The 14,730-nt window shown below is 44.8% G+C and overlaps 1 protein-coding gene across 1 annotated transcript in view; it reads right to left on the reverse strand.

Annotated features, from left to right (window-relative positions):
* slc8a2b (solute carrier family 8 member 2b) overlaps positions 1–14,730 on the reverse strand; it is a 65,758-nt gene that overhangs the window by 15,994 nt on the left and 35,034 nt on the right. Inside the window, exon 3 of the mRNA XM_058080964.2 lies at positions 9,422–9,484. The gene's annotated coding sequence lies outside the window, so the exon portion shown is untranslated. The remainder of the gene's footprint in view (positions 1–9,421; positions 9,485–14,730) is intronic.

The following is a 14,730-nucleotide window of genomic DNA, read 5'->3' on the forward strand; positions in this document are numbered from 1 at the left end:
ACAACCTGTGGTGTCCCCCTGGACATGTGAACAATAAAATGTCCATCTACTCAATATTTTTATTTTGTCAGGAAAAAAAACCCAATGCCTATCTCCTGATGTCACATTTTTATCAAGCCGATTGGGCTGATGATATCCAAATTCGTCCAAAAGACAAAGAAAACACTATAAATATTTTCAAAAATGAAATGGGCCTGCAGGCCAAGTGGTTAGTGTGCATGCCACACAGTTAGGAGACCGAGGTTTGATTCCCCGCTTGGGCATCTCTTAATTGTCCAACTCCAAATTGTCCATAGGTATGAATGTGAGTGTGGATGGTTGTTTGTCTATATGTGCCCTGTGATTGGCTGGCGACCAGTCCAGGGTGTACCCCGCCAATCGCCCAAAGACAGCTGGGATAGGCTCCAGCATGCCTGTGACCCTAGTGAGGATAAGCAATATAGAAAATGGATGGATGGAAATGGGCCTGCCTGTTTATTTATTTACCTCTAGCCCAGCACCGTGTCCTTGCAGGTTGGCAGCCTGTTATGTTTAAGCATGGTATGGCGTCAAGGGTGGGTTCCTCAAAGTGGCCATTTTCAACTTTGGCCATTATTGACATCAACATGGTTATACAGAATATTACTAAATATTCTTCCTCCAAGCAAGGCCTAACCAGTGAACAAAAAAATATACTGCATGTTTACATATGTTATTATTATGACCAATAATAGAACGGGCTGCTTTGCAGGCTCACAACTAAATACAGTTCACTAAAGTTGGAACTGCACTATCTTGAACAAGAGCAGAATGACCAAATAAAGTGTTAATGCAAGAAACACGCGCTCTGAAATGTTTATGATGCAGGAGCAGTCTGTTGCCATGCCGACAGGAGGGGGCAGAGATCCAGAAGGGGGAGATTGATCGATCACAGGAAAGGAGGGTGGGGTTGTTTTCCTGGATGCGAAAAAAGGAACCTTCATTCATCACCAGGAGGAGACTGAGCTCAGGGCTAAGCTCACTCATCATACACACACACACACACACACACACACACACATGTGTTCAAAATGTGGCCTTTGGAGTATTTTTAATTGTCGAAATAAAAATATAAAAGGTACAAACTGACAAGAAAAAGCTAGAAATATAACGGTCATCTATAACACAAAGCTGAAAATGCTACAAAAAGTGGGGCATGCAAAAACCGAGGTTCCCTCGCAATATGGTGGTTCAAATATCGCTCCCTCATCATATTGTTGTTTTAAAAAAATAATAAAAATGTAATTAATGCTCTATTATTATTCCAAAAATACTGAAAGACAAGTTATATGTAATATTGCATTCACTAGGCATCAGTAATGTTAGGCTACTGGCTACTGAGCGAGCAGACCCAACATGCCATTGCTGAGATGGATAATGCCATGGCTGAGATGCCTGAGATGGATAATGCCATGGCGGTGACAGATAATGCCATGGCGGAAACGGATAATGTCATGGCAGAGAAGGATAATGCCATGGCTGAGATGGATAAGGCCATGGCTGAGACGAACAATGCCATGGCGGAGATGGATAATGCCATGGCAGAGACGGATAATGCCATAGCGGAAACAGATAATGTCATGGCAGAGAAGGATAATGCCATGGCTGAGATGGATAAGGCCATGGCTGAGATGAATAATACCATGGCAGAGATGGATAATGCCATGGCTGAGATGGACAATGCCATGGTGGAAACGGATAATGTCATGGCTGAGATGAATAATACCATGGCAGAGATGGATAATGTCATGGCTGAGATGAATAATGCCATGGCTGAGACGGATAATGCCATGGCGGAAACGGATAATGCCATGGCTGAGATGGCTGAGATTGATAATGCCATGGCGGAGACTGATAATACCATGGCAGAGACGGATAATGCCATGGCTGAGATGGCGGAGATGGATAATGCCATGGCTGAGATGGCTGAGATTGATAATGCCATGGCGGAGATGGATAATGCCATGGCTGAGATGGCTGAGATTGATAATGCCATGGCTGAGACGGATAATGCCATGGCGGAAATGGATAATGCCATGGCTGAAATGGCTGAGATTGATAATGCCATGGCGAAGATGGATAATGCCATGGCTGAGATGGCTAAGATGGATAATGCCATGGTGGCGATGGAGTGGAAAAGGTTCTCCTCACATTCTGCGTAGAAGTGGTAATATTTTGGCTTCTTTATCTTTCTTTGCCACTTCATTGAAATTTAAAATAAGTCAATTGGAGATGCTAACTGGTTTGCTCAGTAGCTTTCTATACTAGTGGCGGCTATCTCTTATGTCCCTGCAGAGATCCCGTAGCCTGTGCAATGTGATGTAAGTAAAGAATAATAGCAGTGTAAAAGTGACTTCTGGGGTGTTATTTCATGTCTACTGACTCTAATAATGTTAAAACCCGTATTTAAAAAATCTTAAACAGCTTTTCTATGCTCTAACTAACTTTTTTTTTTTTTGTCCCGTCCAGCCATTGGGGCAGATAGTATTGTTGATCTAAATGCCCTTACATGCTAGACAGATTTGCTCTGTGTCAGGAAAGGTGTTGGCTACAACTTCCCTGTACCATGAAATTTTATTTGCCGTTATTTGATGTTTTTGTTATGCCATTTGGAGCGACTGGACCGGAGCAAGAAGAAGAACAGAAAAGAAGAGGAGAGAAGAGAAAGGTGGGGTCGGGGGGGGGCAGTAGAGGGAGAGACAAAAACAGCAGCAACAAGAATTCCCAAAACAACAACAGTGACAAACAGAACAGTTAAATGTCAATGATGGCTAAGGGTCACACTGGAGATGATATCAGTGAAATGAAACAGTCCAACTTACCAGTGGCAATAGTAACAATGAAGACATGACCCATGATAGTAAACACAATTGCAACCATACGTTTACAGTAATTAAAATCTCACTGCTTGACATCATTATTACTGTAATAATAGCATACAAATACTATATAAACATCAGGGATAAGATAGTAGTATAGTTGTATAGAGAAGCACCCATGTGCTGTGAGTGCCCATATGGAGGTGTGTTGTGTATGTGAATGCGAGTGTGTGAATGTGTAATTGTCACTGAGAATGACAAAAGGAGAGAGACTGCCTTCTACCACCCAGCAAACCCCGCCCCGCGCAGCCAGGTCAAGCCCCCACCGCCAGAGATCCTCCGGCCCCGTGGGTGCGGGCAAAGCCAGGGCCGACTCCCCAAGACCCGCCCCCGAAGCAACTCCCCGAAGAGACCAGCAAGAGGCCATGGAGGAGCAATCCCAACCGGCAACAGGGCGCCAGCAGGCCGGAGGAGAGCCGCACCCCCGAGACCAGCAGGAGACCATACCCCACTAGGGCAGAAGGGCATCAAAGGCCACACACCCGTGGGCACAGGGGCGCCCCCGCCGGCCGGACGGGGGCCCGTCCACGGCCGGAGGCACCGCCTCCCGCCCCCCACACACCCCCAGGAAGCAGAACCAGGCCCGCCCCAGGCAACCCCAGGCCTGACCACCGACATAGGACCGCCCCGGCCAGGACAGAAGAGGCCCGGGCACACTGCCCCATGGAGGACCGGGCTGTAGAGATGGAACGCCCTACGCCAGACCCCCGCAGAGCCCCCCCCCCCGAATATCTACATGCTCTATGCTCTAACTCTAACGAATGACAACTGTACATGAGTTTTCATTCTGCAGCCCTCGGTGGCTGCTCTGTACGCTTACCTTAAACCATACTGGGAAAAGACACATCCAAAGTAAATCTACAGTCTGCCTGTAGCCCACAGTACCGGTGAAGTAAAAGGTTAAAAAAAGAATAACTTACTGGAAGGGACTACAAATGTATTGTGAATTTATTCTGAAACTAGAATGTCACTCAGCATGCTGCAGACCCAATCAGACCACGGTTGTACTACCTCATCAGCCAACATGTCAGTTGGGTCCTTTACAGGAGCAGCTCGGTGGCCCGAGGCCGCCTGTGTCACTGGCACCCCACATCCATGACAGATTGTCCGTGTGCAGGTCCTTCACGTCGCTCTCCATCCACATATGTTCACATTCATCATTCATTCCGCCCGTATATTATTGCTATCCTATCCTGGCTTGACAGCAGGACAATCCCTGGTGGTGCATGGTGCATAGGTTTCATTCCCGGCCAGGGAAGCCAAAACCACTCATGCGATTCACTCACTGTGGCGACCCCTGACAGGAAAAAGCCGAAAGTGAACTTCGCTGTCTGATGGCAACCATATATATTACATTTATGCAGCCCAATTACAATGAGACCAGAAATGTCTATGCTGTCATGTAATGTTTAATATTATAATATGGCTACGGGACGGTGGTGCAATTTTCTTGTGGTTCTCTCCTCCTCATTTCACTGTCGCCTGTAGAAGCGTCTTTAGTTGACGGGAAGAGGCGTCTTTGGAACGAGCTAAACGTATAATACAGTGAAAAGACAAATACACACTGGCGAACACGACGCTAAAGGCTAGTGACGATAAATTGGCAAATAAAAAAGTGTTTGATGGCCCCCCTACTCCAACTGTTACATTACCTGCTCTCAGGCTAGTGGAGGACAATTTGTCCGCGCTCTTAACATCTGGCGTTTCAGGCTTGTAGCATCTGAGGCTATCATCGGACGGACGCCACTCCGTTTAGAGAGATGACGAATCAACAATTTCTGAACTGAAGTGTGCGATGCTCATGTCTACTTCAACATTCATTCATTCATTCATTTTCTACCGCTTATCCTCACGAGGGTCGCAAGGGTTCTGGAGCCTATCCCAGCTGTCTTCGGGCGAGAGGCGGGGTACACCCTGGACTGGTGGCCAGCCAATCACAGGGCACATATAGACAAACAACCATTCACACTCACATTCATACCTATGGGCAATTTGGAGTCGCCAATTAACCCAATTAACCTTAACCTAGCATGTTTTTGGAATGTGGGAGGAAACCGGAGTACCCGGAGAAAACCCACGCATGCATGGGGACAACATGCAAACTCTACACAGAGATGGCCGAGGGTGGAATTGAACCCTTGTCTCCTAGCTGTGAGGTCTGCGCGCTAACCACTCGACCGCCACCCAAATACAACAACAACACAGATGCCAGACACAGATTTAATACACCACACCAGTGGTGTCCATACTGCGGACCGGGGGGCATCTGTGGCCTGTGTGTTTTTTATTGGCCCGCAGCACATTGTAGAAATAAAAAATGAACCAAAAAAATGCAAAAATTGGGAAAAATTAAAGGAAGCAGAAATGTTGCCTGCCGCAGTCCTTTGTGGAAAAAGTTAGCACACCCTGCTTTATAGCTCACTGATCTGAAGCCTCATGAGTTTTTCTGTGATGTCATTTTGTTTTGTTATGGGTTTTTTTTGCAGCTATTGAGACGTGTATTTCCCTACTTTCAAGGTTCCTCTGCAGTGTTATGGACGAGTCTCCACTTCCTGTTTCACATATCACATGCATACTGTGTGTGTGTGTGTGTGTGTGTGTGTGTGTGTGTGTGTGCTCCCACTCCGTGTGTTCCATGTGATCAGTAGGATCCATTGGGCGCCAATGCCAGCTGGCGCCGTTCCGGTGACGAGTGCGGCAACTCGCGTGTCTCAGATATGAAAACAAGGTGTGTCCCAAGAGGACGCCACTGATGAAGCCCAGCTGTCGGGCATGTTCAGGTTGGGCCCGCGTGCACGAGAGGGAGAAAACAACCAAGCATGCACGTTTGTTTGCGTGTGTGTGTGTGTAAGACCATCTGCTGTTGAAAATGTTAGTTAATAGTCTGCTCTCTGATGTGTTTCTTTGATAGTCAATCAACAAGTTTCTGATCTTTATACCACTTGGGACACGTGCATTAATCTGCTGGCGTACACTGGAGGACTGAAGCCATGATTACCACGACGACCAGCCAACTCCATCGGACGGTGAAGTGAAGGAATGACTGATTAAATGATTACGTTTTTGGAGAGCCGTATAGAATGTCCTATATGCCAGGGGGTGGCAAACTTGACCACCAAAAGAGCCAAAAAATCTGTTTTTATGAGATGTTTGAAACCAAGAAATTGCTTGTGTTGGCCTGATGGTAGCTCCGTCCCTACTTCCGACCCCATGTGGAGCCCACTATAATTTTTTCCCAAATTATTTTCTCAAAATGGAAATCAATGGTATCTTTTGCACACTGTGTCAAATCCATCTGTTTTTAAAATACATTGTTTTTGAGTAGGGCTGCGCGGTGTTTGAGTGGTTAGCATGCAGGCCTCACAGCTCGGAGACCTGAGTTTGATTCCACCCTCGGGCATCTCTGTGTGGAGTTTGCATGTTCTCCCCGTGCATGCGTGGGTTTTCTCCGGGTACTCCGGTTTCCTCCCACATTCCAAAAACATGCTAGGTTAATTGGCCACTCCAAATTGTCCATGCTGATAGGAACAAACCCCGGGCGTGGTGACGAAATGGACTATTTCCTTGTAAATAATAAATGTTTGTGTACTAGTTGGGCTGAACTGCAGATGAGTGGTTAGCACACAGGCCTCACAGCGAGGAGACCCAAGTTCAATTCTACCCTCGGCCATCTCTGTGTGGAGTTTGCATGTTCTCCCCGTGCATGCGTGGGTTTTCTCCGGGTACTCCGGTTTCTTCCCACATTTCAAAAACATGCTAGGTTAATTGGCGACTCCAAATTGTCAATAGGTATGAATGTGAGTGTGAATGGTTGTTTGTCTATATGTGCCCTGTGATTGGCTGGCCACCAGTCCAGGGTGTACCCCGCCTCTCGCCCGAAGACAGCTGGGATAGGCTCCAGCACCCCCGCGACCCTCGTGAGGAAAAAGCGGTAGATGGCAAATGAATGAATGTTTTTGAGTACTATCTTACCCGGTGGATCTAAATGGAATCAAGTATCGAATCATCTACCATCGTTATTCATAATACTTACTTGCAAACCAATAAAGTGCAATAATGGGTCAGATATTCCACACCAATACTGTGTAGACAGTAGCAGTACAATTATCCGTGAACCTCCATGTGCTTGGCTGTAATTAAACACACACCTCCATGACTACGGGCTATTACTTCTGCGTCCATTCATCACAAGAGGCTTTTAACACACCTTTTGGCGTACACATGCATGAGCAAAGAATGAATAGTGCAATTAACAAGTCTGCTTCTTGCTGGTTGGACGATCCTGGCCTGTACGATGAATGAGTGCAGTAGTAAAACACCCATACAGTATGTACTCTATGTGCACGTACACCAATGAAGAGCACATCTTTGCATACATTGACAGTACATGTATGTGGCATATATCCTCTTTTATAGTGACAGTATAATAAGACTGCAACAGGGGACATGAAAACCTGTAAAAGCTTGTTTGTGCTTCACATGTTCCAAACGTGTAGTATGTTTACAAGAATGGAGACCATCTTAAACTACATGTAGTGTATTTACAACAATGGATGCTTCATTATACACACATCTAAGGAGACCACCACAAACTACAACCACCATAAAAAGCATATTGTTAAAGATTGTATTTTATATTTAGCTTCAGGTAGTGCAACCCAGAATGGTGGTGCAGGTCGTGTTCAGGTGTGGTTTGTGTTTCTAAAATGATGGAAACGTGTGTGCTCATGCACGTGTGTTTATTCCCTGGCCTATTTCTTCTGTCTCTTCCCATCCAGCCCGGATCTCGGCGTCCCATTCTCTCGTGGGGGGAACTGAGAGCAAACAGAGCTTTGACAATAACAACATGCTGCTGCAACACACCCAGACACACACCTGCATCTTCCATCATGACACAGCTGAGTTGTCATGGAGACGAAGCAAGACAGAAAAAGTGCCTTTTCGGCTGCTCCACGTGTCCAAAATGATGAAGAGCTGCTGTACACTGCTTTCATTAACTAAATAGTTTGTGCAGCAAGCGGAGCAGCGCTCTCTGCCAAATGTTTATTATTGTCTAATCAATATACAGACCGCTCAAATGACTTCCTGGCACATGTTTAATTTAGCACACTGCACTTTGAGGTATTGAATATTTTTAGACATTCTCAGGATCAGCACCGGCTGCTGGAGGATGTGACTGTTGCTTCCCCGGAAGAGAGCGAACTAATGCGAGCACCTCTCCTGCATGGCCTACTATTAATAAATAAATATGCATATTCAAGCAAAAAGCATTTATTTGTTGCCTAAATTAAGCATTTTCAAGCATAAACAGGCCATTTAGAAGATGATTGAAATTATGAATGTAGTATTCTACATTGGTCACTAGGTGTCAGTAATTGTACAGTGTGTTATTGCAGGTTTAAATGCTCTTGCAACACAGTAATAATAACATCATGAGAATGATAATAATAACAGAGGCTACCGTAGCGGCCATGACACTGCTGCCCTACAAGCACCGGAACACATTTAATGCAGTTTTTAAATTAAACTTTTTTTCATACTGAGAAAGAAAAAAACTAACGTCGCTGACATAAATTGAGACCGATCAGCCTGGAAAAGGTTATAAAGCCATTTTTAAAACTTTGGGACTCCAGCCAACCACAGCGAGAGCCATTATCCACAAAAAAAATAAGAAAATAAGAAATCAGCACTTTTCACACATTTGCACTGTATATGAATTCTGTCTAGCGTCAAGGGAAATAACAGAATCTACACTATTCTGTTGATGTTTGCTGCTGTGTCTAGATAGCGGTAAGCTTTACTTACAATGAATCCGAATGGTCTTTTATCGTGTGTGTGAGTTATCTCTGCGGGAATAAAAGGTGTACAATCAGACTGAGACATAGTACTGTAGTTTACCTCGGTGATTGGTGCCCCACCCATTTTTTTTAAATACATAAAAAAATGATTTGCAGACCCACAAAGCACCAATCCTAGTTCACTAATGGCCTCCTACAATGGTCATTCATCACAGCTCGGCTGGGCGGCTACGAGGACATAATGAGCCATTATTGCTACTTTTCCCCACAATGCATTGCTGTGGCCCGCCAAGCCACCAGGCTGCTGCTCTCTGCCTGTTTGAACACATCAGCTCTTCCCCACCATGTGCATTATTCTGCCAATCACGCACACATCCCTCCCTGCAGGACGGCTCGGCTGTGTGTGACGGATCGACATGCACGGCCTGTCATTGTGAGTCTCACATGAGTCTGAATGCTCTATTTGTTTGACGATGGAGTGACAATCAAAAAAGTAGGTCAGGCAATGGCGGTTCTCGGTATGGACCACATGGACATTGCCCAAAGCGGCATTCTCTAGGGGGCGCTGCAGCACTGAGGGGGGGTCTATTTGTACTCTTAGCTCATCAGGTCGGGATATGCGAGTCAGCGGGACGCCACTTGTTGACAAATTTCTTTGGTGAAAATGGCCTCCCACCTGTGCCACTGCTACAATTCCAAAATAAAATCAAGGTGGTCCACACTCACCAGTAGTCTCTGCTGCTCCCTCCTCAGCGCTGGGTCCACATAGATGCTCTATTCAGCAGCCAGCTGCAAAAAGCAAAAGAATCAACACCGCTTAGGTTACATTCACTTCCAAGAATATCCTATATATTAAATGTTCCATAAGTGGAATGCCACTGGACCATCAAAAGAATAATGTTTGTTGGCATTCTGTTATCTATGTCCTCAAAAATAAGCGTCAACCTCAACAAGTAGGGGTGAGTGGTGGGCGGGTTGATTCAAATATCGATACCTATTGGTACCGAGGGTGTCCAGTGTTTTTGGCACGCGATTAACATGCGAACGTCCTGTTTGACCCTCGACCGACACCGTAGTTTGAGGAACCGCAGCGGCAGCAGTTGTATAGATGTATAGAAAAGGGAGCAAATATTGAGAAGAAATGTATAAATATTATCTTATTTATTATGGATAGTGCAAAACTATGACAGGAACAATATCAAATTAATAGCACTAACTGTAACCAGAATCATCATCCACCACAGCTGGGAATTATGTATGTATGTATGTATGTAATACTGTATAGCAGGCTATCTGTGCAGCGTGGGAGAACTAGAAGGTGCGTTCAAAGTCCATGAAACAGTGGGACAAATCTCTGCTCACATTAAACATTAAAAAATGTAGGATTTCTAACTGTGTATAAATAAAATAATGTCTCATATTTCCAAAATTGGCATCCCTTTTCAGCCACATGGTTAGCATGTAGTCCGCACAGTCAGGAGATCGGGAAGACCTGGGTTCGATTCTCTGCTTGGGCATCTTTCTTTGTGGAGTTTGCATGTTCTCCCCGAGGTGACTCGAAATTGTCCATAGGTATGAATGTGAGTGTGAATGGTTGTTTGTCTATATATGCCCTGCCCCGCCTCTCGCCCAAAGACAGCTGGGATAGGCTCCAGCATACATGCGTGACCCTCATTAGGATAAGTGGTATAGAAAATGGATGGATGGTATGAATGTGAGTGTGAATGGTTGTTTGTCTATATATGTCCTGCCATTGGCTGGCCCAAAGTCACCCAAAGTCAGCTGGGATAGGCTCCAGCGTACTGCTGCGACCCCAGTGATGATAAGATGTATTTTTTGGGTTAAATGGATTTCCATGTTCAAGATATGATTGGTATCGACTTGATACCAACATTTGCAGTATCATCCAACCTTAGCGTTAAGAGAAAAAGAAGGCGAGAAGAAAATAAGAATACAGACAGGAAGTTAAGTCAGGGGTCTCACATTAGACCCCATCATGCTGTAAATGCTGCTTCACTTCTTTTTACACTTGTGTGCCATATAAAGATGTTAAATTGTTAAATTGCTGCATGGCGGACGAGTGGTTAGCATGCAGGCCTTACAGCTAGGAGACCGGAGTTCAATTCCACCCTCGACCATCTCTGTGTGGAGTTTGCATGTTCTCTGCGTGAGTTTTCTCCGAGGACTCCGGTTTCCTCCCACATTCCAAAAACATGCTAGGTTAATTGGCGACTCCAAATTGTCCATAGGTATGAATGTGAGTGAGAATGGTTGTTTGTCTATATGTGGCCTGTGATTGGCTGGCCACCAGTTCAGGGTGTACCCCGCCTCTCGCCGAAAGACAGCTGGGATAGGCTCCAGCACCCTTGTGAGGAAAATGAAAGAATGAAATTACTTCCATGTGGGCCACTTTTTGACCCCGGGACAGATTACTTCTATGAATGGAGCATCTGTGTAAAAAGCAGCTATGTAGCGCACTACACTGCTCATGTCCCATAAGAAGACTGCGTGGGTGAGGCGAGGCTGGGGATGAGTACATGGGTCGTTGCAAAGATGTCCATTAATTAGTTGAGCAATCATCCATAAAGAAACCACAAAAACACTTGCTGAGTGTGTGTGAATGAGTGTGTGAGTGAATGAGTGTGTGTGTAGTTATAACCTCCTCTCTTTGAGTAAAAGTGCAGGCACTTGTGAAGCATGTTTGTCAACCCATCCAAGCCTTCATGTGGACCTCTCTAAGGACACGGACGGTGAAATTGCTATGCCAAGGGCGTGACCTCTATTAAGAGGTCAATGGAGCCTCTTGGTGCTGGTGTCAATATCTATTTAACAGAAGAGATGTGTCCTCGCTCCTCCCACAAGCAAGGTGAGGAACGTCTGACGCCACTCAGTGGACTGTGGTGTCCCTCCCTTACTCGCTCGTTCAGAAATGTAAACGTGCTGTTAATGAGATGTGACCTCGTCTGTGGCCGATAAACATTCTGTCTTCCGATCATCTTCATTTTCTTCATCCCGGTGTCACGAAAGGTCATGGGTAAATGGGTCGATGCACGTCGCCATTATCGCAGAGACGGGAGGCGTCTGAGTTCACTTTCAATTATTTCCTCCTGCTCTGACCTGACACTGATAGATGGGATTGTCTTAATCAGCTAAATCACTCCACCTTTCTTTCTTTCTTTCTTTCTTTCTTTCTTTCTTTCTTTCTTTCTTTCTTTCTTTCTTTCTTTCTTTCTTTCTTTCTTTCTTTCTTTCTTTCCTTCTTTCTTTCTTTCTTTCTTTCTTTCTTTCCCTCCTTCTTCCCTTCCTTCCTTCCTTCCTCCCTCCCTCCCTCCCTCCCTCCCTTCCTTCCTTCCTTCCTTCCTTCCTTTTATTCTTTCTTTCTTTCTCAGGGAGTCCAAAAAAGCATCACATCATAAATAGTCACACTTCCATTCCAGATTTTGCCTCGGTTTTCATATGTAACATGCTTGTCTTTCTGCCTGGGTGTGAGGGATCCAGGTCATACCGTACTCCGGACAGATGATTGGGTATAGTCCTGTTGATTACACAATAATGAATGAATGAATCAGTTGCTCATAGAAATGGTGGTGTATGTCATCAGGTTGTAGCGCGGCCAATGTGGAGCTAATTGTCCAGGTGAGTGTGTATGGTACGAGCGGTAGAAACCGTGTGACCGCAAGTCACCCGAACCAATGCCCTGTCACTTCCACACTTAAATAGTGTGCCGCCACACTATTATCGTGCGCCACCAATATTCGTCCAAGAAAACTGAAAGACCAGCACCAAAATAAGCCAAATAAACTCTAGCACAACAAAGCATAATGGCTCCTAAACGTCATTCATTCGAGAGTATTGTTACCTCTGTGCTCTATGGCCGTATTCATAAAGCAGCTCTTAGTGGTGTCACTCATTCCTCTGATTCCAAGAATTTTCTTCGAATTTTTACTTGCTAAGATAACATTAGGCCTTAGGCCTTAAAGGGGAACTGCATTTTTGGGGGAAGTTTCATTCTCAATCTGGAAATTAAACATGATATTTCTTTATTTTCTTTTCATTATAACACCAGATAACGAGTTAATATGAGCTAGCTAACAATACATGTCATTGGGACACACCTATTTTGACTAAGAAGCCTTCTAAAAAAGCCTCTAACAAACAAGCAAAATTGAAGGTCTGTGAGGCACACTGACATGAGCCGCTAGCGAGGCGCCATGTTAGTCCGCAAGATATAAAAAGATATAAAAAGATATATATGGAAAATATAGTTTTCCGTGTTAGCTGCCACAATAACAATATCATTATTGCTTGGTAAGTAAAGAAGTCCGTAATGTAAATGGAACACTATTGGCGTTTTTTTAGTTTTTTTTTGTGAGGGCTATTGCATCCATGATATCCATTGTTAGCTAGCTCATATTAACTAATCTTCTTGCGCTAGAATGCACAGAAAGGGGAAAGAAATATGTGTTTATGTTTACATAAGGATTGGGAATTATGGGCAAATTTCCCAACAAAAGTGCAGTTCCCCTTTAAGAGAGTTCCTCAGCTAATAAAATGTTAGGACTGGGGAGGAGGACTTTCAAAACTGCCAAAAGTGTCAATAGACAATTTTTCAAAAAGTAATGTTCACTGCCAAAGATGTCTATTGACGTCTTTGGTTGTTTTCATGGGAGCTACAGATCAAAGTCTTATGCATCTTGAGTGTTAATTTCAGACTAGTAGGCAATGTATTTTGGTCCCAGCTGGGAGCAACAGTTCTATTTTCCTCCAATCAGAATCCTGTTTAACAATGCCAACACTTCAGATAATGAGGTTTGCTCATGTAGCCAGTGGCTTAATTGTGCCAGCAGGGGTTGCTGTAGTTTGTTTGCCGCATTTTCTGTTCTTTTCGTCCCGCTTGGTTGCAATTCTTGTTGGGTATTTTTTTAATGTCTGACCTTCAGGTCTATTTCCTTCATGTGAGGTGGGAGTAAAGTAGTCCTGTGTCAGCACCACAATCGTGGTCGTTTCCGTTCTCCACATCAAACAAAAAAAAAATACACAACACAGAGCCACAGAGGTGCAGCTGCCACGGCATCGAGCAAAAATTGTTACACTCATTTGGAAGTGAGCCCCAGTTTGGGATGGCTTTAAACGCTCGGTTTCACAGCGGGCCGGACTTCCTTATATGGGCGTGCCTACTTTCCAGCCTACAAGCCTTTAGCTGTACAAGTTGAGTGTAACCAATCACAGTAGACTGGGCGTGCCCAGAGGAGGGTTGTGGGTGGAATAAATTAAAACAGACCATTTTGAAAATCCACAGAAATAGAGCTGGAATAGGTGCAGATTATGGAAGATCTAGAAAGCTAGATGCTCTATAAGAGTCCTCAACTCAATACAAATGAGCATAATAGGTTTCCTTTTATATATAAGAGATCGGTTGACTTTACTGTCCATTCATTGCCAGGTCTTTTTTGGTCTATCCCCCTTTTTGTAACAACCAATCACAGCTCTGAGAAGACCACACTTCCTCACCAAGTTTATGTCCCTTCCTTGCTCAGAGTTGCTCTCAGGAACTTCCTTCATCACTCCTAAGCTATGATTTTTAAATTTGGAGCTTTCTGAGAGGGTCTCTGAGAGGATTTGTGAATGTGGGCCCTGAGCGGTCCTTGTCGGTCCTTGTCAGCGCTCTGGAGGCGCAGTAGCTTCGGTTTCTGACAACAGTTAGCTCCTCTGACACGAAGTGGAGCGACTTTTTTTTATGTCCTCGACCTCTTCTGCTGCCAAGCTTGTTTTTGGCGTCATGCCGGTAATGCCAACGAGGCGACACCATTTTGACAGTTGACAGCTCGGTCGGCCAGATGTTAGCGCTGCTATGCTAGCAGCTTGACAGCCACAGCGGCAAAACGAAAAGCACACTTCTCAGTTCAATCGTCCATCCAAGACTATACCAAAAATAAAAAAATAAAACTTTCACATCAGGACCGGTAATCCTACATCAGCAGTCAGTTCACCCAAGCTCAGCCTCAATGAACAGGAGTATGCGTGTTTCTCAAGAA

The sequence above is a fragment of the Doryrhamphus excisus genome, linkage group LG8, assembly GCF_037039965.1.
Source record: "Doryrhamphus excisus strain RoL-2023G ecotype Guam linkage group LG8, RoL_Dexc_Guam_v1.1, whole genome shotgun sequence".
Classification (NCBI taxonomy): domain Eukaryota; kingdom Metazoa; phylum Chordata; class Actinopteri; order Syngnathiformes; family Syngnathidae; genus Doryrhamphus; species Doryrhamphus excisus.